A 26,155-nucleotide genomic window follows, 5' to 3' on the forward strand; every position below is an offset into this window, starting at 1 on the left:
TTCAGCATAAGGACCGCCCCATCTGCTGAGGAGGAGGCATCGAAATCATTCTCAAAAGCACCCTCCGCATGACCACCCTCCCAGACAGCACAACAAACCTCATGGAGCACCTCCACTTCCAAATCCAGACAAACCCCAAAACAACTCTCTGCAGGACCCTCAACTACAAGCCGCCTGGCCCCCGCATGCCCTTTACCAACGCCATAAACGACTTCATCATACCCCACTCCCTTGCATCCATACACTACATCCTACTTGGAGACCTAAACTTCCACCAGGATAACCATAACGACTCAAACACCACCTCCCTTCTGGAGAACCTTGCCAACTTAGGACTGAATCAATAGGTCACCGCCCCCGTGCACATAGCGGGACACACACTCAACCTTGTCTTCACTGGAGGAAACAACATCTCCTACAGCCACACCACAGAACTCCTCTGGACAGATCACCACTGCATTCACTTCTGCTTCAAATAAATCACTGTTCACAAGCACGTCCACCTTCTCCCCCACAGAAGTTGGAACAAAGTCACCGAAAACCAGCTCACTTCCACCCTCGTCAGCACCCTACCACTGACCACGTCAGGCGCAAACACCACAGCATGAAACGTCCACCGCTGGATCACGGACTGTGCCGACACACTCACCCCCTCAAGAAAGCCAACGGAAATCACATCAAGAAAGCAAGCTGGTTCACCCCAGCACTCCCAGAATCCAGACTCTCCTGAAGACGACTCGAAAAGACATGGAGGAACAACTAAACCCCAGGAAAACCAGGCTGCCTACAAAGCAGCCACCACTGCACACCAACTTATCGCATCTACAAGGAAGAAATCCCTCACAAACAGAATCCTCACCAGCGCACACAACACCGGAGAGCACTCCCCATCATCAAGGAATTAGCCAAATCTTGCAGCAAAGCAGCAGACATCCGACCCTCCCAAGCTCTCTGCAACAAACTCAGCACCTTCTTCCACTACAAGAGTAATATAATCTACAATAACTTCGACAATCAAGACCACCTTTCTGCTCCAGATCTCACCTCATGTGATGCCACCCAGCAGACTCTGCTGAAATGGATCCCGCTCATGACAAAAGACACCATGAAGAACATGAAAAGCATCCACTCTGAAGCACCATCACCAGACCGCTGCCCACACCACAACTTCTGCAGAGCTGCCTTTGCCATTGCACCGAACTACGTCGGACTGTCAACTACTGCTTCAAGACCGCCATCTTCCCTGATGACTGGAAACACGCCGAAATAAACTCCCTCATGAAGAAATCCTCTGCTGACCCGAAGGACCTCAAGAACTTCAGGCCCATCTCCTTGCCTCCCTTCGCAGCCAAGTACAACAAAAAGGCTGTCCACTCCCAGCTAGCAAACTTCATCAAAGTTAACAACATCCTGGACATCTCTCAATCCAGATTCCAAAGCAACCACAGCACCGAAACCGCCCTACTCACTGCCATTGACGGCATCTGCTCCCTCCTCTACCAGGGCGAAAAGGCAGCCCTCATCCTCCTGGACCTCTTGGCGGCATTCAACGCCGTCTCCCACCACTCCCTAAACACCAGACTCCATGACGCTGGCATCCGCGGCAAGGCACTTGGCTGGATACATCACTTCTTCACCGGCAGAACTCAGTGTGGTAGACTCCCTCACTACCTCTCGAAACTGATAGAGACCAACTGCGGAATGCCCTAGGGCTCCTCCCTCAGCCCCACCCTCTTCAAAGTCTACATTGCCCCCCTCGCCAGGAACCATGGTCTCTTACATCGATGAAACACAGCTGATCATCTCCCTCACCAACGAACCTAACATCACCAAACACAACTTCCAAGAAGGGATGAAAGCCGTTGCCACCTGGATGAAGAACAGCTGCCTGAAACTCCACCCAGAAAAAACAGAAGTCCTCATCCTTGGCTCTACTCCCTCTGCCTGGAACAACTCCTTTTCATCCTCCGCCCACGGAAACCCCCCACCTCGAAGGACCACGCTCGAAACCTCAGCATCATACTAGACTCCTCGCTCACAATGAACCGCCAGATCAACGCCATATCCGCAACCTGCTTCAACACCCTTCCCATTCTCCAAAAGACTTCAGATGGATCCCAACAGAATTCAGAAAAATCATCACACACTTATCAGCAGCAGACTGAACTACAGCAACGCTCTCTACGCCGAAATCAATAAGAAACTCCTTGCAAACTCCAGACTGTCGCCGCAGCCATCCTAATCCTCAACATCCCCCGTCGCAGTCACATCACCCAAAATCTGCGCGATCTCCACTGTCTACCAACTGAAAGAAGAATAACCTTCAAACTCCTTCACCCATGGGCGTGGCCGGGCGCGAACTGCAATGGCCGCTTAGCAAGAGAACTTCGGTGCCAGTGAGCCCGCACAAACATCCTGATTGACTATCCTGATTCCTGGAGAGAGATTCCTGACTCGGAGGGGTGGCGGAGCCAAGATCGGCCGCCTCCCGGGAACTCGTGGTCGCGCTTGCTGAACCGGAGCCATCTGCGCGTGCGTGGGCTACTGGGCCCAGACGCTGGGGGCTGAAGTAGGACGGCAGGCCGGTGAGGTACGACTTCCGGCCCGCCCTTGGAGCATAGCTGCAGCCGCGGACGTCTCCGCCTCCGTGACGGACACAGCCTTTGCCCCGGGAAAGTACAGGCACAGCTTCCCTGATCACCAGTGGGCCATGCAAGGGAGCAAATACCAGTGGCGGCGGTGGGGAGTGGCGGATGGGACCGAGTTGATTCCCGGAGGCGGAAAAGATATCTGCGAAGCTCGGAGGGTGATCGATTGCCCACCCCCTTTCCCCCCCCTTTGTTCCCTCATTGGGGGACTCTGGCCTTCTCCCTCTTTTCTCCCCCATCACCCATGCTGGGAGTGGTGATGATTTGACGGCGAGGTGGGCCCCCCACTTGCCTTACCGGGGACTGCCAGGACTTAGACCTGTAACAGAAGTAGTGGCAATAAGGAGCATAACGGAGCAGAGGGGCCCCTTCTAGTCCACAGCTCGTCTGGTCTGGTGGCGACTCTGTTGGGGTAGAGCCCCCCCCACCCTCCCCTCCCCTTTCCTCTTGCCGACTTGAAGGTAGGAACTAATTGTGGTCGGGCGGCTTTTGAGGGGTGCTAGAATTATTGAGAAGCTTTACCCTGAGCCCCTGGAGGGGATGATGACTGCGTGACTTATGGAGTTGCTGCTTGCCCAGCGGTAATACGCCCGGGAACCTCATGGGAATCACGGAAGGGAACGCCTATTAGAACCTGTTGGCGCGTAGGGACCGCCCCTGCGGTGGAGTGGGACTGCAACGATTTGCCTGGTGGACTCCTTTGTGACCGTCGTCGGAGACCTGCCCAGTTGTTCTACTGCCTGCGGGCTGGTGCTTCGTGGCGGGCCAGTTGCTTGTTGTTGTGGCAGACCCCCACCGGACGCTACAGATGGAGCGAGTTAAAAACACTGGGTCTAAGGGCCCAAAGCCTGTTCAATCTAATAAACTGGATTGGTACACAGTAACTAAAGACTCGCAGAAAGGCCGGCTCTCTGAGGATTCTGTGAAAAGTCCTCTACCGGGGGAAGATCCCGAACCCTATTAAAGGATCTTATGGGCGCTATCACAGGAGTTAAAACTTCTCTGACGCACAAGATGGACTCCATGGCCATAGATATCAATCTGATTTGAGCTGATATGGGGAAACTTAATGAAAAAGTTAAGCAGGTCGAGATTACAACCTCCAGTTTGGTGGATGATGTTTCCCAGTTGCAATTGGAAGTCAAGGACCTACGTGACTCCCGGGCTGCCTTTGATCTCAAGCTGGATGACTATGAAGGCCGTCTTTGCCGTAACAACCTGCGAATTCTGGGTGTGCCCGAGAAATCAGAGGGCCCAGCCCCCGACCTGTTTGTGGAGGACCTCATCCTCAAGCATCTGCAACCAAAGGGCCTGAGTACGTTTTTCGTCATCGAACTAGCGCACAGGGTCCCGGGCAGGCGTCCCAGACCGGGCGCTCCCCCGCGACCTATGTTGGCCCGAGTTCTTAACTATCGGGACAGGGATGCTATTCTCCAGGCTTCAAGGACTAACGCCCCTCTCTGGTATGAAAATGCGACTGTCTCCTTCTTCCCGGACTTCACGCAGAGGGTGCAGAAACAGAGGAAATCATTTTTATCTGTGAAGCGAGATCTAAGGGAAAAGGGCATGAAGTATTTGATGATGTTTCCGGCCCGGCTTAGGATTGAGGCGGAGGGCAGGGCATGGTTTTTTGATCACCCGGAGGCGGTTGTGGAGTGGTTCGAGTACCGGGGGCCTCGACCCCCGGCGGACAGAGGCAGTGGTGGCGGAGCGGATGATCTACCTTCCTGAAATGGCAGACAGTTGAGTCTTGATTTGTTGCAGTGGGCGGTTTTTCAGGGGAGAATTTGTTTGGGGGGAGTAAGATATTCGTTTGACTCGATTGGAGGGGTGCGAGGGGGTGTAACTTGTTTAACTGATGTCACTCCGAACTATTCGTTACGTGGACATTGGCGCTATCCGGGGCTCACGGACTTTGACCCCCTGAGCTTACTTTATTGTTCTTTCATTTGAAGGTTTAGGGCGACAGGCACTCTGCAGTTTTCAATGGGCAGTTCTAAGCCTTATGGGCAGGGCACGGGTGGGTGAGCTTTGGGGAGGGTTGTTCGTTCTATTGTTTGGTTGGTTTGTTCGTCGCATCAGCATGCAATACTTGATAGGTAGACAATGCGTAGAGGATAGTCACTTCTTCCCTGAAGATGATGGGGGGTAGGGAGGTCAAGATTCTCAGTTGGAATGTGAATGAGTTGGGGGACAACATCAAATGTAGTGTGGTCCTTCAGTATCTCAAGAGACAAGCACCTGATATTGCTTTGTTACAGGAGACACATCTAGTGGGTAACACATGTAGAGCCTTATGTAGGATGGGGTATCAGTTAGTGGCACACTCGAGGTTCACCTCTGGTTCCAGGGGGGTCCGCATCTTAATTCGGAGGACATTCCCCTTAGCAATCACTTACAAGTGAGAGGATGACAGGGGTAGATATATCGGGGTGACCGGGCAATGGGAAGGTTATACGATTACTGTTCTCTCGATCTATGTTCCCCCCGGACTACAGAGCACAACCTTTACAGACCTTGGCAGGCTTTTGCTTGAACTCCCAGAGGGGCTTTTATTCTTGGGGGGAAATTTCAATTCTGTAGTCTCTGGGGAAGTGGATAGGCATCCCCCACGAGTTTTGGGGCCCTCTATGCGGTGGTTATCGGACTTTATGGGAGCAATGGGACTGGTGGATGTGTAGAGGCTCTACCATCCAGATAAGCAACAGTACACATTCCACTCGGGGGCCCATAATAGCCTCTCCCGACTAGATTATTGTTTACTTTCTGCCACGCAGACTGCTTATATCACTGACTCTGCACATTTAGCCAGGGGGATCTCTGATCACTCACCGGTATGGGTCCGTATGACTCTCACCCGGGGCTCTGCTGGGAGGGTGGCACCTATTAACCCAAATTCTGCAAAGAACTTATCAAGGCGCTTGATAGCTACTTTGATGAAAACAAGGGTTCGGTGTCCTCATCAGTGTCCCTCCGGGAGGCCTTTAAGACTGTCATCAGGGGCCACGCCCTGTCACTGTTAGCGGGATCGAAGAAAGAAAGGAATAGGGAGGTGGTTGACCTGGAAACTGAGATTAGGTCGCTTGAGGAGGAGTTGAAACAGGGAGTAACGCAAGCCAAACTTCATGCCCTGAGCCTTAAACAATATGACTATAAAGCACTGCTGACCGACCGGGCCAGGACACTCGGTAGGGATCAGCAAGGTAGACTCTATGACTTGGGGGGATAAGGCTGGGAAGCTCCTTGCTTGGTTAGACAAAAAGGACTGGGCTACTCGTCTTGTTCCGGAGCTATTTGATGATGAGGGAAATTCTCTCACAGGTTTGCCGCTCACTTTCAGGCAGTGTATACCTCTGTCTCTGTCCGGTCAGAAGATGACTCTCATCTTTTACTCCGAGACATACAGCTCCCGTGTCTCTCTTCTGAAGACCGGGACTTCATGGACAGTTCCTTTACAGTTGACGAGATTGCCCAGGCTATTCGTTCTCTCAACTCAGGGAAGGTGCTGGGCCCAAACGGGCTCCCCATTGAACTCTATAAGCTCAGACCAGATACATTTGCGCACTACCTCAAAGTCCTTCGCCTACCTCGCAGCCAAAGCCTGGAACACCCTACCCATCCACCTCCGGCAATCTCCCACCTTGCCCCATTCTGGAAGGACCTCTTCGGATAACCTCAGCACACTACGGAGTCCCCCCCGACCCCCTCTCCCCAGTGCCTTGAGACACTCACAGGTGAGTAGTTGTACTATACCAAACCCTGATTGAATAGCTCTTGCTTAGGCGAGACCTATTGACTTTACCAATACTTGTTAAGTCTCGCACTTGGCGACGCATGTCGCCAGTGAGACCTATTGTTGTTTTCCCTCCCAAGTGGTACAGACTGGTGCACGAGCCGATCAGGGTCTGTGGACGCGCTTATGTGTCTCCCTTGAAAGCTTCATGGCAGCATGCTGAATGAGATCGGGTCGCTCGCCATTCATTGACTACACGACAAACATGGTCTTGGGTGGAAGAGAAGAATATATTGTCACATACAACCACCACAGACATAGAACCTGCCCAAGGAGAGAGGCAAAAGGAGAGACTCAAGCAGAAGTAGCACGCGGCGCTCGCAGACATGCAGTGCCGCTACTCACCCGTCTTGATGGCCTAATGGTAGCTCTTCTCGGGCAGAGAGGCTCCTCCAGCATGCAGCATGGCATGTAGGGGCTGTTTTTTTAGCTTTGGCGGCCCCCTCCTCCCATCGCCCCACAAGCCGTGTAGCAGTCCTCCAACACAGCGAGCGGACACAGCATGCACCGCGACTGGCACAAGCTGCAGGGCACTGCAACGTGCATGCTCACGGCGTCTCGCTCCCACGTCTCTTCCATTCTGTCTTATTCTACTAAGGAGGCTGTTCTGCGCTCCAGGCTGACCTGTGCCACAGTCCCGCCCAGACTGTGTGCCTCAACCCCAGCCCGAGAACCCTCACTGCGATGGGCTTGTCCTTAAAGTGTTAAGCATGTGCACTATTGCCCTAGTAAATAGCACCCTGTCACTCTTCTTCCCCCTCGTCATTTTGCGAGATCTGCGGGTCAGAGGGCGTGACCTTTCGTCTTTACAATGTTGACAAACTTCATAAAACGAACAAGGTTTCCTGTTGAGTTATAATGAATCCTATTATTGAAATGTCTAGCGACACATTTTTTGTGGAAAACAAATTTCTTGATGATACCACATTAAGAGCACATTACGTATGGAAAACAGCAATCATTTAATAATTTTATAACCTTTAAGAGTTGTGATTTGCTTCAGCTCTGACTGTTTTTTTTTGGGGGGGGCTTTTGAAAGGGGGGATTACTTTCGACGAGCAGGCGCGCAGTGTTCCGGCTGACCGAGCCGGAACACTGTGCTGGTGCTGAGTGATGCTGTGGTGGTGCTGAGTGATGCTGTGGTAGTGCTGAGTGATGCTGTTGTGGTGCTGTTGTGGTGCTGTGGTGCTGCTGAGTGGTCCTGTGGTGGTGCTGAGTGATGCTGTGGTGGTGCTGAGTGATGCTGTGTTGGTGCTGAGTAATGCTGTTGTGGTGCTGAGTGGTGATGCTGTGGTGAGTAATGATGTGGTGATGCAGAGGGCAGAAAGGCACAACACGTTTGAGCTATTGACATTGCAAATGCCAATGTCTTTTATTTTGTTTTTCTTTTTAAAACATAAATAAAAGGCTTTTTCATTTACAATGCCAATAGCTTAAACTTGCGTAAATGCAAGACCTATTGCTTTGCAGGAAGTAGGGGGCAAGGCAAGAGTAAAAAGGATAGAGAAAGTTGGGAAGGATAGAGAAAGATTGTGAAGGGGTGAAAAAAGAAAGAGAAGCAGCATGGGCGCAAAAGAAGGAAGGGCGACTTGGATGCTACCAAGTACTAAAGGACGTTATGTTATGTTATGTTAATTTTGTGTTTCTATAGCGCACGGCCACTCCACAGAGCATCCCGGCGCTTTAGCGAAGGTACCCACCAAAAGGGAGCAACATAACAACTGAAGGGAACATAAAAACAGAAAAAGCCAGTTAAGGGAAAAGCCATGTTTTGAGGGCCTTTCGGAAGGAGAGAAGGCTGGAAGCCTGTCTTAAGGAAATCGGGAGGTCATTCCAGGCACGGGGAGCTAAATAGCGAAAGGACCGGCCTCCTGCTCTGGCGCGCTTGATGATAGGAACGGTCATTTTGGATAAGGAGGAAGATCTAAGGGACCTAGAGGGCTGGTACCAAGAAAGTCGTTCTGCAATGTATTTAGGGCCTATGCCATGTAAGGCCTTAAAGGTCGTGGTCAAGGTTTTAAAAAGGATCCTTTTGGCGATGGGTAGCCAATGTAGAGTTGAAAGAAGATCAGCAGCTCCGGCCCTTCTTGGGAGACCAAAAATGGCTCGGGCCGCTGAATTCTGGACGATTTGTAAGCGTCTAACCAGATATTTAGGAAGTCCCAGAAATAAAACATTTGCATAGTCCAGCCTAGATCCCACTAGCGCCTGGACGATGATTTTCCTGTGCTGGATGGACACTAGGGGAAGGAATTTACGAAGCATCCGAAGGATGCCAAAGCATTTCCCAGTTAGACAAGAGATGTGTGGTCCGAAAGATAGGTCACTGTCGATAATGACTCCCAGATTTTTGGCCTTCAAGGACACACTGGCAGGAGGGGACATGTCCTGCGGCCACCAGGGTTTCCAGTCTGGCTCGGAGGTGCAGCCATAGAAGAGCAACTCCGACTTGTCGGAGTTGCACTTCAGTCCATGACATCCAAACCACTCAAAGACCGCACTCAGACAGCCCCTAACCTGGGCGCCATCAAACAACCCACCCCTGTCGCTCGCGAACATGAGTTGGGTGTCATCGGCGTAGGAAACAATCCGAGCGCCGAATGACTCCGCCACCACCGCCAGAGGAGCCATAAAGATGTTAAAAAGGAGGGGGCTCAAGATGGAACCTTGGGGAACCCCCACTTCTAGCGGTGACATCTCGGCGGAGTAAGGAGGCGCCCAGATTGTTTGTCGGCGGTCGGCTAGAAAGGATTTGAGCCAACTCCACACCGTTCCCCGCAGACCAAAGTCCCAGAGTCTAGAAAGGAGAAGCGTGTGGGGAACGGTGTTGAATGCCGCCGACAGGTCAAGCATTACCGACATAGCTTTTCTTCCCGCATCTAACTCCTCCCTGATGGCGTCCGTGACTTCAAGGAGGGCAGTCTCCGTGCTAAAATTAGCACGGAAACCCGATTGAGTACTGTGCAACAGGCCATTTTCCTCGATGAAATTAGAAATTGACCTGTGAACAAACCTCTCGGTCACTTTCGCCAGAGCAGGGAGTAGGGAGATGGGTCTATAGTTGGCATGGACCAAAGGGTCGAGTGCTGGTTTCTTCAGAAGTGGCAGGATCATGGCGCTTTTCCAAGCCCGAGGAACTACCCCGGATGATAGCGACAGATTCAAAATGGGATTAATCAGGTCATTTAGAACTGGTGCCATATTTGCTAAACACTTGGCAGGACAAGGGTCAAGTGGGGATCCAGATCTAAGATTTGCCAAGATGTCTAGTGAACTCTCCCGATCAAGTGGGGGAAGTCACACAAGAGAGGACCATGGTCTAGTAGGGGGCACCCCAAACTCACAGTATGCTGCTGAAAAGTGGACAGGAGAGAGTCTTGAATGGTGGTGATTTTATCTACAAAATAAACAGCCAATTCCCTCAGCCAGGATTCAGAATGGGCATGGATGGGGGTACAGGCAGATGGAGATGTAAAGTCTTTCACCACCCTAAAAATTTCTTTACACGAATGCTCCGCCTCATTTATTCTAAGTTCCAGATAAGATTTTTTCCTTCCCAGATTGATTTATGATATGCTCGGGTCAATGCCTTAAAATTCTGCCTCTCAGAATGATCATAAGTTCGCCTCCATGCTCTTTCAGCTTTCTTGAGGTCTTGTCGTGATTTTTTTTAACTGGGGGGTAAACCATGGGGCTGATGTCCTTCTTTCGGCTGAATTTTGTTTCTTAACCGGGTCAAAGGCTCTCCAAACAGTCTGTGAGCCATTTATGGAAGAGGGCAATATTCTCCTCTAAGTTGTCAGAAGTAGGACACGGAGAATTAGTCAGGGCGTTCAATAGCATATCTCTGGTAAGAAGATGGAAAGATTTAGAGACATGCTTCGCCGAACCAGCAGGTTTAGTCCGTGTTGAATCAGTGACGAGAAAAGAAAAAGAAATTAAAAAGTGGTCCGACCACAACACTGGCAGAGGAGAACGTACACAGATAGGAAGAGTGGAAAAAATCTGGTCCAGCGTATGGCCTTTGTTGTGAGATGGTCCTATCACATACGGAGATAATCCGAGCACGGAAGTGATATCCAAAAGGTTTTGAGTGTCCGGGTCTAAACTATTGTCCATATGAATATTTAGGTCACCCAATAGAAGGCAGTGATTAGATCTAAGGCAGGGAGTCGATAGAGCTGCCTGCAGTTCTTCTAAAAAGGGCCCCACCGACCCTGGTGGTCTAGATACAAGAATACCTGTACAGGCCTGGGAAGGCGAGAGCTGGAGGGTGAAGCCAAGGGCTTCACTACCCTGTATATTATCGACAGGGAAAGTGCGACATGGTATGTTCTTATTTACTATGATCGCCACTCCACCACCTCTTCCAAATGGCCTATCTTTTCTAAATATATTATAGGCGGGGGGTAAGGCGTTAGCCAAATCAGGGGCAGAAGAATCAGCCAGCCAAGTCTCCGTCAGGAATAGGCAAGATACTTGCGAGTCCTGCAGCAAATTCCAAATATCTAGTGCATGGCCAGGCAAGGATCTGGTGTTTAATAGCAGACATTGGTGGTGGACGGATGGACTAATCTGTGTAAGGAATTTACGATCAGGAAGACGCCATCCACATTCGCTACAGCTTTTCCTCAATGCCCGGCCTCCTGGGAATACATGATGGCAGAGACCGCACGGAGGACGGAGAGTATGCAAATCAATACTAGAATAAGTAATCATGATGAGTAGCAATATGCAACTAACCCGGATATCGAACGTGTTGCCAGCCGTCCTGCCCCGGCCGCCTCCGAGCCGCTGACGAGCGCAGACGGGCAGGACTCTGGCGCGACTCAGGCGCAGGGAAGGCGCCACACCTGCGCGTCACCGCTGCGCGTTGAGATAGGTGGAGCTTTAAATAGGCCGGCGAAACCTCGGCGAATGAGTCTCCAGAGTACCCGCACCAAGATGGCGGCGTCGCGCTTCAAAAGCCTACCCAAGATGGACTCCAGCACCCCGGAACCGGGCCCGCCAAAGTAGCGGTGCTTTTTTGATGATTTTAGTGTGGGAGTGAGGGGCCAGGCACAGGCACAGCGCGGCGACTAAAAACAAGGTACAATGAAAATAATACCAAAAACAAATACAGAACAAGGAGATTAAAAAGTTATCTGCTGGCGGCGCAGTTACGCTGCCCAACAGCGCTCAGGTTACTGCCTCGCAATGGACACCTTATCCTCCAACATTAGACGTCTGTCTAATGTTGGCCTAATGTCCTTGGTGATGAAGTAGCCCCGCCTTCCTGGTCCCCCTAGGCAGACTGTGTACAGCCCTTTGTGGTGCTGGAATGCTAAGAATAGCAGCCTGTGCTACTGGGATAGATTTGAAAAGTCCATCACCGGGGAGCTGAGAAGGGGGTAAGGGGGATTACGGCATTGTGGGGAGACTGAACACCGCAGGCATCTCGTATCCACACACGCAGTATACCTTACAGCAAGCGGGGTGCGCAGAGGGGGAGACAGGTGCTGGAGGGAAACTAAGCAACAGCGACAACGAAAGGGAAATGGGGGAGACGAACAAAGAGTAAAAGCAAAGAAAGAGAGAGAGGGGAAAATAGGTTAAAGGAGAGGGAGAGAACAAAGAAATGGAGGAGGCAAAGTCGGGAGGCAAACAAAGAAAGGTGGCAAAAAAAGAAACAATGGGCGATAGCTGCTTGGCGCCACTATTATTCTTACCTTGAGGTCCTAGAAATCCGTTCCCCGGCCAACCTTTTAAAAAAAGGAAAATTAAAAAATACAATTGGAACCAGTGAGGGGTGGGGCAGCAACAGATAGCACGAGTGAAAGGGAGGAGCGTGTAGTTGTAGTAGTGCGCGAAAAGTGGGCATGAGAAACAATGAAACCCGCACTTCCATGAACTGGGAAAACTGAAATTAACTAAAACCGGGAGCGGTGGAACGGGAGGAACAATGAACGAGCGGTGGAGAGAAGGGGGGCAGGATGTGAGGAGGAATGAGCAGGCTCCGGTTTCCTCCGCCAACTTCGTCGCAGTTTGTGAAAGGGGCAGTAAATACGATATGTCTGTGCCTCGTGTGAAGTCGCACCGCCGCACTTTGGAATTGAAATAAATATGTCAAAAACGCCACTGGCGAGCAGCAACACAAGTCTCCCCCTCCCAACTTTGAAGTTCGTGTCTAGTTGAACCTCTAGCTGGTATTCTATCTCGTGACCTCTCACTCACGCATAGGTCAGCGGCGAGAGTTGAATTCACCGATACAAGTTACCATGGCAGGACGCCCCAGGGGAATTCGTGCGCTACCTTGAATGCCCCAGTTGGCTATCTTCAGAAGGATATGACCACCTATGTTTTGGCAGCATTGAAAGCGGCTTTCTACAAAGCTCCCCACCCTCGCATTTAATGTCGTCAACCAGATATCTGGGCTGGACGCCTACTAGGCCGACCTTGCATCTGCAGGCCTTGGGTTACGTTCGCACAGATGTTGCCTGCGTCTGCCTCAGAGAGCGAGGCCATCAATCGAGCCAGGCCGAAAGCAGCCTCATGAAACGGGGTCCTGTCCTCACGCGACCCCGGGGGTTCGGGTGCCCAGAGCCTCTTCCCCTTGAGAGCCCACTCAGCGGCAGCTAGAAATATATGTGTGCCCTTTCACATTTTACGAGGTGAGTCGGAACAGGGTTCACAGCCAGCCAGAGCAAAACAGTCCAAGAAAACCTTGAGATTAGGGGGCAGATACAACACGAGAGTCGTGCAACATAAACCATAGGGAATGGGAAAAAACGAGAATTACAAGAGTCAGGGGTTGGCAGCGCATTGAAGGAGTCTCGGATCCAGCGCGGCTGTCTCGGCCGGGACCATGGAGAAGACGGTTGTGCTCATAACAGGCTGCTCGTCCGGGATAGGGCTCGGCCTAGTGGTCCGCCTGGCCTCCGACAGCGCCGGGGCGTTCAAAGGTAAAGGTGCTATGGAGCAAGCTCTGTGGGTGGCAAAAAATTGACGCAGCATGGGTGCCATGGTTCCTAATGCAAGCCAGGAAAATGAACCCTTCTGACCTCCCGTGAGTAGGATGACAGCCATGAGCCCGCTATACTCCCAGACCCTGGTAAACTCCCAGACCCTGGCGCCACTGTACCTGCTGCACTGGTGGCAAACTTCAAAGAGCAATTGTGCTTGCCCTGGCCTGTACTGTCATGTCATACCTGCCCTGTTATGTTATTAGCATCTTTGTAGCGCACACTCTGCCTTTGGCGTGCCTTGCGGGCATCTTGGCGCTTTCCGTAGTCTGGGGAAGACTTTCCAAACGAATCTGAGGGATAAAACAGTTCTGAGAGTTCCGTGGTATCCCTTTGATTCGGCTGTGAATATATGCTGTCCGCACTGTGAAGGGGTGTCTATGTTCATATGTTAAGAGTTAGCTGAATGTGTGTACATCGGGATTTGGGAGTGTGGCGTGTATGTTCTTGTGTTTGAAAGTTGAGCTAGGGAGCTGTTCTACATACATCTTTACGCAGTTTCGAAGACGGGTCCCTTCTGTGCCACCAGATAGGTAGGACGTTCCTCCCACCCCACACCCGGCATGTTCATCTAGCATGTCCTCTGGTGATAGGGGGCACGGTTCTCATAGTCATAACTATCCTCTAGTGCTGTGTCCAGCCTCGTCTGGCCTGCTCTCGCGTGCGCATATAAGCCGAGTGTACTCACGTCTGAGGTGGCGCAGAGCGCGCCACACGATGACGTGGCTCCCGCACCTCTGCATGTGGAACGGGTGTCTTGATTGCACAGGCATCCGCCCCTCAGCAAGAACTTGCAGACCTGACCGTCCAAAATGCAGGTGCAATGTTACCGCTGCGCACGCACGCCGGGGTGTGCGTCCATCCATACGCGCACCACATGCTTTACAGCTCGACGCAGCTGTCTACACCGAAGGCAATTTATTAATTGTGTCCATGCTTTGAAGAAATATGTAATTAAACTTTACCTCATTTTGGCAAATATTACCGACCTGGTGGTTATAACCTATACCATTAAAAAAATTCCTTTAGACACCCCAAGTCCACTTGAAAGTGATTCTTCAATTCTATACTAGTTTGGCCTAAAGGCAAGTAATTATAATATTAATCGTACTCAAGGCCTAATGTGTTTCGGGGTTTCAAGCGGGCGCCAGGCAGTGCAAGCTCATACATCAACCGTCAATGCCAAATTAAAAATACAAATTAACCATTTGCCACTGTAGTTCCCTACAACAACTTCTGTGCATGCACTGGTACTAATTTTTTTGGTACTGGTACTTTTGTTTTCTCATTAGGCTTTGACCCAGAGCAAAAAAGATCAAATAAAACGCAAAGGGGAAAAGATGGAAGGGGACAAAGACTGTAAACACAGCGATAACGAAAGAAAGCAATGTTATAAAAAATGCGAGACACGGCCTGGTGGCCGTGAAAGTGAAAGTACCGCCGGCCGTGGGCAGTGAATAATTAGGGGAGGAGAAATGCCTGAGGCCGAGCGCATGCTGGGGGAAGCTTCAGGGGAAGCAACAGATGGCTGGCTTTGATGTGGTGATGGCAGGCGGATAGAAGTGCGTGCACGGGACACATGCACTTCTGAAAATACACGTTTTTGAGAGCCTAGTTTAGCTCTTAGTTTAGCCCCAATAGGGTTCGAGTTATAAATAACTCGACCTAAAAAGCAAATACCTCTCAATTCTGTGAATCCGATGAGCCGACCACTGTTAAATGCAGGTGATTATGAAATCTTTGAAAACGCAACGGCATTGCGCTCTGAGCAACCAGACTTCATGGCCACAGATGGGTTAACATATGGAAATGAAGTAAGAGCATGGCAAACACCTTTTAAACCCAAATCCGTCTTCCACCCTATCATGTTGCATGGTAATCTTGATGTTTATCATGAATTGGTAACACAAGATCTAAAAAAAACTGTATACAATGGTTAATAAATCCTGGCATGCAACAAATAAACACAATTTATGTTATAAGAACTTGATGAAGAAAATCGGACTTAATACTAACATAATTGTAAAACAAGCCGATAAGGGTGGAAACGTGGTCTTATGGCCACGGCAACTGTATATGAACGAGGCGGAAAAACAACTATCGGCCACAGCATGCTATAGAAAGAATAACATAAGTTCAAGTTCAAGTTCGGGCATTTATATAGCGCACTACTCACCCAGAGGGTCTCAAGGCGCTTGGGGAAGGGGTTCATTATTTGTCGAAAAGCCAGGTTTTAAGTTCTTTTCTGAAAGCGATGTGGTTTTGAGTAAGGCGGAGGTGGGTGGGGAGTGAGTTCCAGGTCTTGGCAGCCAGGAAGGAGAAGGATCTGCCCCCCATGGTGGATTTTCGGATGCGCGGGACTGCGGCGAGGGCTTGATTGGACGATCTTAGTTGGCGGGTGGGTTTGTGGAAGGACAGTCGAGTGTTGAGGCATTCGGGTCCTAGATTGTAGAGGGCCTTGTGTGCGTGGGTGAGAAGACGGAATGTAATTCTTTTGTTGACGGGAAGCCAGTGGAGGTCTTTTAGGTGTTCGGTGATGTGATCCAGGCGAGGGATGTCCAATATGAGTCTCGCTGATGCGTTTTGGTTCCATGTGGTGAAGGGGTCTTGGAATGATCATTATGCACGGCTACTTGCTTGGAAGAGTGGGGGATTACTGAGTAATACTGAATATCAATTCTTAAAGAAAGAACATCCAGTGATCCCCACTTTCTATTTGATTCCAAAGATTCATAAGTGTATTAAGAATCCACCAGGAAGACCGATAATATCGGCAGTTAATAGCATCATGGAAAACACGACCAAATATGTTGACTATTTCCTCCAGGAATGGGTACAAGGATTAAATTCCTAAGTCAAGGACACTGCGGATTTCTTAAGGAAGATAGAGAATATAGAATGGTGTGACGGCATGTTGTTGATGACATTAGATGTATCTTCCCTATACACCTTTATCAGGCACAATGATGGCATGAAGGCAATAGAACACTTTTTGAATAAAAGACCCATTAACTGTGCATCCCACAATAAGATGCTGCTGTCTATGGTGAAGGAATGTTTGGAACAGAATTACTTCTTGTTCAATAATCAAATCTACCACCAGGTCAGAGGAGTGGCCATGGGGGCCTGCTTCTCCCCAAGTTATTTCTGTTTGCACATGGGGTTATGGGAGGAGCAGGTCCTCATGGGGGAGCAAAGGGACATCACTAAGGAACATGTGGTGGTTTATTTGAGCTATATTGATGATCTATTTCTCATTTGGAGGGGTTCAAAAGAAGTGGCCATCGAGTTTGTGGAAAAATTGAACAATAATCATTTGAATCTCAATTTTACTTCCACAATTGATGCAACAACTATTTGTTTTTTAGATGTTGAGGTGTTCATCGATTACAATATATTATCCACCAGACTTTACAGAAAGGCCGCTGCTGGCAACATTATATGTTATGTTATGTTAAATATATTTGTAAAGCGCGCGGCTTTCCCAGCAATGGGGCTTCCCAGCGCTAGCAAACAGACCAACAGTAGGGCATGGCAGGCGCATAAAAGAGAGGGAAGAAAGTGGTAAATATCCGGGAAGGGGGCCCTAGAAAGAGGAGAACAGCCAGGTTTTGATTAGTTTTCGGAAGAGCAGATGGTTCATGGTATTTCGTGCTCCCAGGGGAATGGAGTTCCAGAGTTTCGGAGCCATGCACTTGAAAGAGCGACCCCCAGCTCTACTCCTACGCACCCTAATGGTGCAGGCGAGATGGAGATCAGCAAAACGGAGAGCACGCGTGAGAGTGTAGAAAGTGCAGAGTCCCTGCAATATTTGAGGGCCATGGTCATAAAGAGTTTTGTGAGTTAAGCAGAGAGTTTTGAATTGAATTCTTTGTTTGATGGGTAACCAATGTAGTCGACGTAAAATCTGTGAGGTGGGACAGTTTCGACAAAGCAAGAAGAGTGCGGGCAGCAGCGTTCTGAGCCCTTTGAAGTCTTTTTGTGACTGTCAGGTTTGAGCCCAGCATGAGCACATTACAATAATCCAGATGAGATAGAACCATGGACTGGACTATTGTCTGACGGGTGGAAGGCTCGAAGAAACCTAAAATGGGCTTGAGAGAGCGTAGATGACCGTAACAGGTGCCTGCCACTCTTTTTGCATGGGAATCAAGAGCAAGAGAGTTGTCCAGGAGTACGCCCAGATTTTTTACTTCCTGTTTTGGAATCGGGGGTGAACCCAATGCAGGGGGCCACCAATGTTCATCCCACTTCTGTGGATCACGGCCAACCAAGAGCACCTTGGTTTTAGATGAGTTGAGTTGGAGACAAATCTCTGACATCCAGCCAGAGATGGCTAGTACATCTCCTTGAAATTTAACTCAATCCATCTCGGCGTCACTGGAGAAGGTGAAAATAAGCTGTGTGTCGTCGGCGTATGTTGTTAATTTGATATTACACTCCCTGGCTAACACGGCCAGGGGGCGGGCGTACACATTAAACAGTGTGGGGCTGAGGGCAGACCCCTGTGGGACCCCACAACTGAGGGGGAGCCTGCTGGACGAGTATGGTGGGGCTTGGATCTGGAAGGAACGGTCAGATAGAAAAGACGCAAATCAATCCAGGGCCCCGCCCCCGACCCCGATCTCCCCAAGTCGCTTAAGTAGGATCTTATGGGAGACCGTGTCGAAGGCCACACTCAAGTCCAGCAGGATCAGGACTGAAGTATCGCCCAGATCTTGTGCAACCCTCAGCTGTTCAGTGACTGCCAAAAGAGCGGACTCCATGCTGTGATTAGCTCGGAAACCGTTTTGAGATTCAGCCAGGATCCCATTAGTCTCCAAGTATTTGGTCAAGATGGAATTAACATGAGATTCCGTCACCTTGGCCAGATACGGCAAAAAAGAGATGGGTCGAAGCTCTCTGGCCGCGAAGGATCTAAGGTGGGCTTTTTCAGCAAAGGGACCACCTTAGCGTGTTTCCAGGAGCTGGGGACTATAGCTGATTGGAGCGATCTATTGATCAGCTCCCGTCCCTCGAGCAAGATGGAATCCTGGTGTAGTCAGAACATCTCCGGTTTTACCGGGTCATCTGGTGACCCAGACTTCACCTTAGAGGCCAGGAGTTCCAGATCTGTCTGAGAAAGAGGTGGAAGAGTGAGAAGAGAGTAAGGTAGATCATATGAGCCAGTGGCTTCACTGTAGGTCGTGACAGACTCACCAAGGCTCAATGAATCATAGATTCCTTTACTTTGTTAACAAAAAAATAGTCCAATTCATCACACTGAAAGTCGGAAACTATTGTGCTGCTTGTTGCCTCAGGCGTTTTAGTCATATCCTTTATTAGGGAAAAAATGGTTTTCGGATGATTAGTGCTGGAATTAATCAGATCGGTGTAATAGGTGGCTTTAGCTTTTTTATCAGTCTGTGATAGGCTTTGGTGGCAGATCTATAGCTAGTTTTTGCTAGAGGGTCATAGGTGCGCCTCCAGGTATGCTCAAGAATTTACTGCACGCAGCAAGTCATCACCCACAGCACTTGATACGCAGCATGCCCTATGGGGAGATGCTGCATGTCAAGCGCATTTGCAGTACAGATAGGGAATGCTAGATTGCTCAATCAGCCTGTAAACAACGCTTTTTGGCTAGGGGATATTCCCCAGCAGTGATTGAGGAGGCTATTAATAAGACCAAGTTGGCATCAAGAAAAGAGGCGCTGGTTCCTAAATCCCTTGTGGAAAAATGCAATGGCAAACAAACCTGATCCCAAGACTAGAATAATACGCACCTACAGTAGGCAACATTCAGAACTACGTAAAATCTTTTCTAAAAATTGGAGCCTGATACAGGGGATCCTGTAATCGGGCATTTGGTTTCGAATAAACCAACCTTAACATTTAGGGAATCTGAATCAATGGAAAACAAACTATCCAGCAATAGTCCTGAAGTAATAAATCAGGGCACTTGGATGGCACAGGTGAAGGGATTTAGGAAGTGTCCAAGCTGCAAGGCATGTAAATTTGGCAGCAACAGGACACAATATACTAGTCCTTTTCACAAGGATCCCATATTGATCAGTAAAAGACTGACCTGTAGGACTGATTTTACTATTTATGTGCTGGAGTGTCCGTGTGGACTGAAATACATCGGCAGTACTAAACTGCCCGTCCACAAACGTATACTCCAGCACATAAGAGCAATATCGGGGAAGGATCAGGCGTACCCTGTTGCCCGCCATTTTGAGCACCGAGTGTACTACAATATTATGTTGTGGATACAATCCTTCCTATGAAGCGGGGAGGGGATCGGGAGGCTAAGTTGCGACTGCTTGAAACTAGATACATTATCGAACTAGATTCTAAGCATCAGCGGGGTTAAATGCCAGTGATGATTGTTATACGTGTCTCTAGACAAAAGCATTTTTATCCCACCAATTGTGAATAATTGTGTCCAGTAATCGGAATGACAAGGATAAAATATATTTCAGAAATCTTAATATGGGCTCATGTTTTGAAATCTGTTTATTGTAAATAACCAGGAATTTGAGAAAAAAACTACTTTTATATGTTAATTTAGTTAAGAGCTAAGTTGCACTTTCTTTAGGGGGGGTAGGATGCAATGACATCTTATAACAATTTTGCTATGATTTAGTCATTGGTATTACAACGTTAACATCAGGGAATGCACTGCATCTTTTGAGCACTTTTTATGGATGATGTTTGTAATATAAAGGGTGATGAATTATCAGGATAGAAAGACATTTTAGATATATATAATATTTTGATGATACAATGTGGGAACAATTTACCCATAGGAGTCTTAAATATTATGAAGAGTGAACATGCATGAATATTGATGAAAATCTATAGATTAATAGAGGTTATGTTATGAAAACTATGGGGTAGTGCTTTAAATTCAATAACAAAAACGCATTTTGGTTTAGAGGTACCAATAGGCAGTAATAAGCAAACTTTGCATATTGGGCAAGCTAACGGTTCGGTAACAAGACATGAGACCCTAACCGAATTACAAAAATGATGGTTGTTTAACAGATCGTTAGCGATTATTTATTTATATATATTTTTAGGTATTTATTAATATATATTTATTGTTACTGCGATGGATCAACCATGTTTTGCACTTTGTGGGATTTTGTTTGCTGCTAAGAAGGAAAGCATTGTTTTGCACTAAGCATGAATTGCACATTATGAAACTATTATATTGGGGCATTCATTTTTGCCGATTACCACAAAGTCATATTGAATGTCTCAATGCCTATGCTGCTACTATTTGCTTAATTTGCACAGTATGCGATACCTATGCTGCCATTTTAAGCTTTCCTTGCACAATAGGGGAACATATACACGGCTGATAATTAAGATGCTGGGATTTTGTTTGCTGCTAAGAAGGAAAGCATTGTTTTGCACTAAGCATGAATTGCACATTATGAAACTATTATATTGGGGCATTCATTTTTGCCGATTACCACAAAGTCATATTGAATGTCTCAATGCCTATGCTGCTACTATTTGCTTAATTTGCACAGTATGCGATACCTATGCTGCCATATTAAGCTTTCCTTGCACAATAGGGGAACATATACACGGCTGATAATTAAGATGCTGCTATGTTTGTAAGCTAATATTTGCACATTCAATTTTTTAGTTGATCTATGATAAGAATATATATATATTTTAAATTTGTGGCTACCTCAGTGGAATTCACATTTTTGCACAGCATATTTACAGTTTTAAAGGTATATCAGCTCAGCAGCTACCAATTGCGTATTTTTGCACACTACTCAAGCACATTTTTGCACACTGAGTGCTCAATTTTTTGCTGCTAAAAACATAGTGAAAATTTATTTAATTTTGATATTGGAATTTTACATGCAATCGTTTCACTCAATACCAATTTTCATTGTATCATGATTTTGCTATTCTATGTACAAAGTAATGCTTAATGCCGGAAAGTAACTTTTCTATGTCTATCCATTATTTTCTAGTTAAATTCTTTATAAACGCCTACTCCGCCATGGCAACGCGCCATGTGATCAAGACCCGATAGGGGTTGAAACGCGTAATGGTGGGCTGGCTGGTCACGATTAAATAAAGAAAATTGGATTGGCACAATACCTGGGTCCATTATCGTCTCTTTTGTTGTGGTCAAGCAACTTCATGAAGCAACGTTGGAGAACATGAGTGATGTCACTGACATTACACGCGCAAGTTATAGTGAGTCCAACTAACTATAACGTGGAATTTCAATGGTTTTATGCCAGTAAAATTTTCAGCAAACTATAACTGGTGTGAAACCTATGGTTTTTTCAGTGAATTTAATCGGTTTTTTATATGCTAATTCCTAACTATAACTGGTGTGAAACCTATGGTTTTTTCAGTGAATTTCATAGGTTTTTTAAATGCTAATTCCTAACTATATATAAGGCCCCAAACCTATGTTTTTTTCTTTGAAGTTCAAAATTTGGTTAATAGCAAATGTCTATAGCTATGAAATGTAATATTTTTGAAAATTATTGAAACCTATATTTTATTTGTATTTTAAAAAAAAAATTGTATTTTATTTTTGACCCTGGAGCGCTCCCGGGCCGCGCCCCGGAGAGCGTAGTCGTTTGAAGCGCCCAGGTGCGCGAACCGGGAAGCGTCCCGTTAGCGCCAATGTCACGAACGAAAACATCATCGTGACGTATCGCGTAGCCACGTCCGCGTGATACGCACGGCGTAAGCGCACCTGGAAGCACTCGAGCGAATACGATCGCGCAACGAAAACTTCTGACGCGCTTACAGGACGCGACCCGGGGCGCGTTGCGTAAGCGCGTCGGTCATGTGACCTGAAAATAACACTTTTAATTGGTGCAGAACACTTTTACTTTCATAATGATGAAATCCCTGGTCTTGTGACCTGAAAATAACACTTCTCATTGGTTCAGGCCTTTTTTTCCCAAATGATGAAAGACCCCACCTTTTTTCCTTATTCTGATTTTGTCCTTTGACTGAGGAAGACCTGATTGTACCTCTCTGTACTTTTTGGATCTATAGAATGGCTTCAGTAGCAGCAGCAGCTGGTGCATCTGCACCACCACCACTACCACCACCACCAAGAGGACCACCACATCAGTACATTGGTGGTCAAGAAGAGGAGGAGGAGGAAGAGGAAGAGGAGGATGGGAGAAGATGACTGCCTGAACAAAATACCCCATACAAGCCCAAGTCACACATTGTATGGGAGTTTTTTTCACTCCCAGAGGGAAAAAAGAAAGTGAATGCGGCAAAGGTGACTTTCCTTATCTGTAAGGAACAACTCTCAAGGGGCAACCCAAACAAAAAGTATTCCTTTGGTAACAATACCATGTTTCGACATATGATCCGTAAGCACCCTAACAACTATTCTCGTGCAGAACTCAGGGAACTGGCCAGTAACCCCCCCCAGTCATCAAGGACCACCTCCCAAAGAAACAAACCCACTTCATCGGGACCCGAAACATCAGAGATGATGCCTTGTATTCAGCAACGATTTGCTGATTTTAAAATCACTTGTACTGCATGTGGCAAGCTTATCGCCTATGGTGAAAAGAGCGTAAAGCTCATCGTCCTTGCAGGTGACAATCACAAGTGCCCCAAAAAGAAGTAATTTTTTTCTTTTTTTGTTTTTTGCTCCAGTTGAGCCAGTTTCAATTCCCTTTTTTTTGTTTCTCCCCCTAAAAAAATACTAAAAAAATATAAAACTGTTTTGAAAAGCCAAAAAAAGTACAAAATGTTCAAAAACATAAAAAAAATATAAAACAACAAAAAGAAGAAAAAAAACAGTTCTTTTCAGAACGACCTCCAATTTATAAAAATAAGGCTTCATTTTTAAAAAACTCTGTCATTCTTTTTTCCTCATGGAACGCTCCCCGGTCCGCTCCCCGGTGCGCGTACCGGGCGCTCCCCCGCGCAAAACGAAAAAAAAAAAAAAAAACATTTATTGCCCCGCGGGGCCCTTTTAAAGCCCCCACATCAAACCTAGGGGGTCAGGGAGGGTCTACCCTGCCCCCTTATGGTCATTTCCCCCTTTGTTTTGGCCACCTCTTGTGTCTCGATCCTACCGAGACACAAGATGGCGGACGCTCCGGACTGTTTCGAATGTTTACAGACACCCGAAAGCCAATCAGATTTCCGTGCACACCTCGCGTGTCGCGCCCGGGGCGCTCCCCGGTGCGCGTACCGGTGCGCTGCCATAGATATATATATTTTTTTGAACCTAAATTACTCAAAATCCACTGGAGCACATATCTTGAGACATAGCAAAGGCACATCGGGCTACCAGTCCCTACAATTTTGCCAAATTTGGTGGAAATCCATTCAGCCGTTCGGGCTAAAAGTGAAATCGACCGCCCTATGGAAATTAACATGGGGAAAACGCATTTTGGACCCCCCTTTTATCTCGGCCCCCGCTTGACGAATCCCCCCAAATTTTCAGGGATGGACCGGAACGCCGCGAGGCCATTTTGAGGAAATTTTCAGTCCGATTCGTCAACCGGCGCCAAAGTTATTCCAAATAGAATTTTGAGATTTAACATTGAAAAAAATCCTAACTATAACTACCGCCTGGCGACCGCCAGTAGGTAAGATATATATCCAGGGCTGCGCGATATCTGGCAGTGTTGGACTTTGAGACGAGTTTTTCCTAGACGCTGGGGGCCATCGGGAATATTAAGCAAACTATTGCCCAGAGTCGCATGGTGCTGGGCTAACCTGCCGCCGGCGCCTGGGATCGAACCGTGATCCCCAGATTCCGAAGTCAGTCGCCCTGGCCGCAGCGCCACACCTCTTCTCCTGTTCTGGGAATTGCTTTTCCAAAAGAGTGCACTCTGGAGCAATATATCTTTTAAATTATTTAATTCTTCATGTCCGAATGACAAACCTGTTTTGGCGTTACTGCCTTCTTCAGTGTCAATAATTTGTTTCAGTTATGTGCTTATAAATAAAGTTGTGCTGTACAAACTGACCGGAAGTCAGTGACATAGAAAGTAACTTAGTGCAAAACTTAAACAATACATTGTGAATGTGGCAGACATCTTGAATTGGTCATTATATATACCTCTATACAACAAACCATTCCTATCCTGTTTGAAGGTCTAATACCAATCGTTATAGATAGATAAATACGGTACTCCTTTATGCATAGACCATGTTACATCACATTTCGTAAATGATTTCTATTCACATTATTTCCATGGATTGTGAAAGTTAATCATCTTCTTTGCATATTTCCATATAGTTGTCTTAATATATCTTTTAAAATGCATTGAGGAGAAAAGAAACTAAGCTGCAAAATGTACATTGTTGTATATGTTTTAACCATGCTTGACAGTATGTTATAAACATTGATGCCGGTCCGTTTCCATCACCTCCTAATTCGGGATGTTCTCCTTAATTAGCCATAGCTCGTTGTACCTTTATCTACACATTAATTTGGTTAGGAATGTTTCATACGTTTGCCACATAATTCGATTCTATTACGCCCTGTATGGGCAATTGCAGCAGTCAAATAATATTCTATACAGTTTCAAAAAACTGAAAATAGTGGTTATTCTACAACGTAACTCTTCATTTTAAGGGTTCAGTGCCTAAATTATTTACACAATTTCCCTTACCGACATTTCCCTCTATTGTTAATGCCTGTAGGCATAATTGCCTATGGTCGTGAGCGGCAAGGGGGGTGTGTCTCTGCTTCTCATCTTATTCATTACACACCATTTTCTCAGCCAACATGGATTCAAATTTCCTCCTCATTATTCAGCCCTCTCGGGCCTTACTCTGCAGTTTTATGATGTATTTCGACTCTAGGGTGCGTAATCTTCTCACCTTGCCCCCGCCTCTCTCACCTTGTTCTACCTGATCCAGGCAAAATAATTTTTATAAATTACTGTTGCTATTATGCATGAGTACAAAATGCCGGGCGACCAGATATGTTTGATCTTTGTTATTGATCGCCCGAAGATGCTCTAGGATCCTTTTTTTGTGGGATGGATCGTACTTCCCACGTACGATTTGCCTCATGGGCACTCTAAACAGTAAACCATGTGATCTGAGTTACAATTAAGTAACCTCGGTATTGGGGTCTTAGATTTCTTGCCTGGTATTGAGTATTCCTTTACTTTACTGCTATTTCTGGAGGCCTTACATCCAGTGCATGGGTAAAATCCCTTGATTGGATCCAGTTTTCTGGATTTCGCTCTGTAATGGTTCCTGACCAAATGATCTTTTAATGATGTTCCTCTTCCCTAGGTCACTAATGGTCTGTCAGAAATCTGTTTGCCTATTACACTGTCTGATTTTAACATATACCAATACCTTCTCAGGATTTGGAATACTTCTGATGATTTCTCAGTGTAGTCTGTGATTAGTTAGATTTTATTTTCTTCTTGTGTCCTACCAATCCCCTCTTTATCAATAAGGAGATTGCTGCGCTGTATCTCATCACTCCTTGATTCAGCTTTGTCTAGAATCCCCCTGCAGTACCCTCTTCGGAGAAATCTTTGTTTCGCTTTCTCTTTGGCTTTTTTGTATTCACATGGGGTGGAACAGTAACACTTCATCCTCAGAAACTCCCCAAAGGGGACGTTATCAATCACGCTTATGGCATGATAGCTGCCAGCATGAAGAATCGAATTCCCTACAGTGGGTTTGCGATACAATGCAGTTTGTAGAGTATCATCCCCTACATACACCCTCAG

This window comes from Lissotriton vulgaris, chromosome 5 (assembly GCF_964263255.1).
Source record: "Lissotriton vulgaris chromosome 5, aLisVul1.2, whole genome shotgun sequence".
NCBI classification, from domain to species: domain Eukaryota; kingdom Metazoa; phylum Chordata; class Amphibia; order Caudata; family Salamandridae; genus Lissotriton; species Lissotriton vulgaris.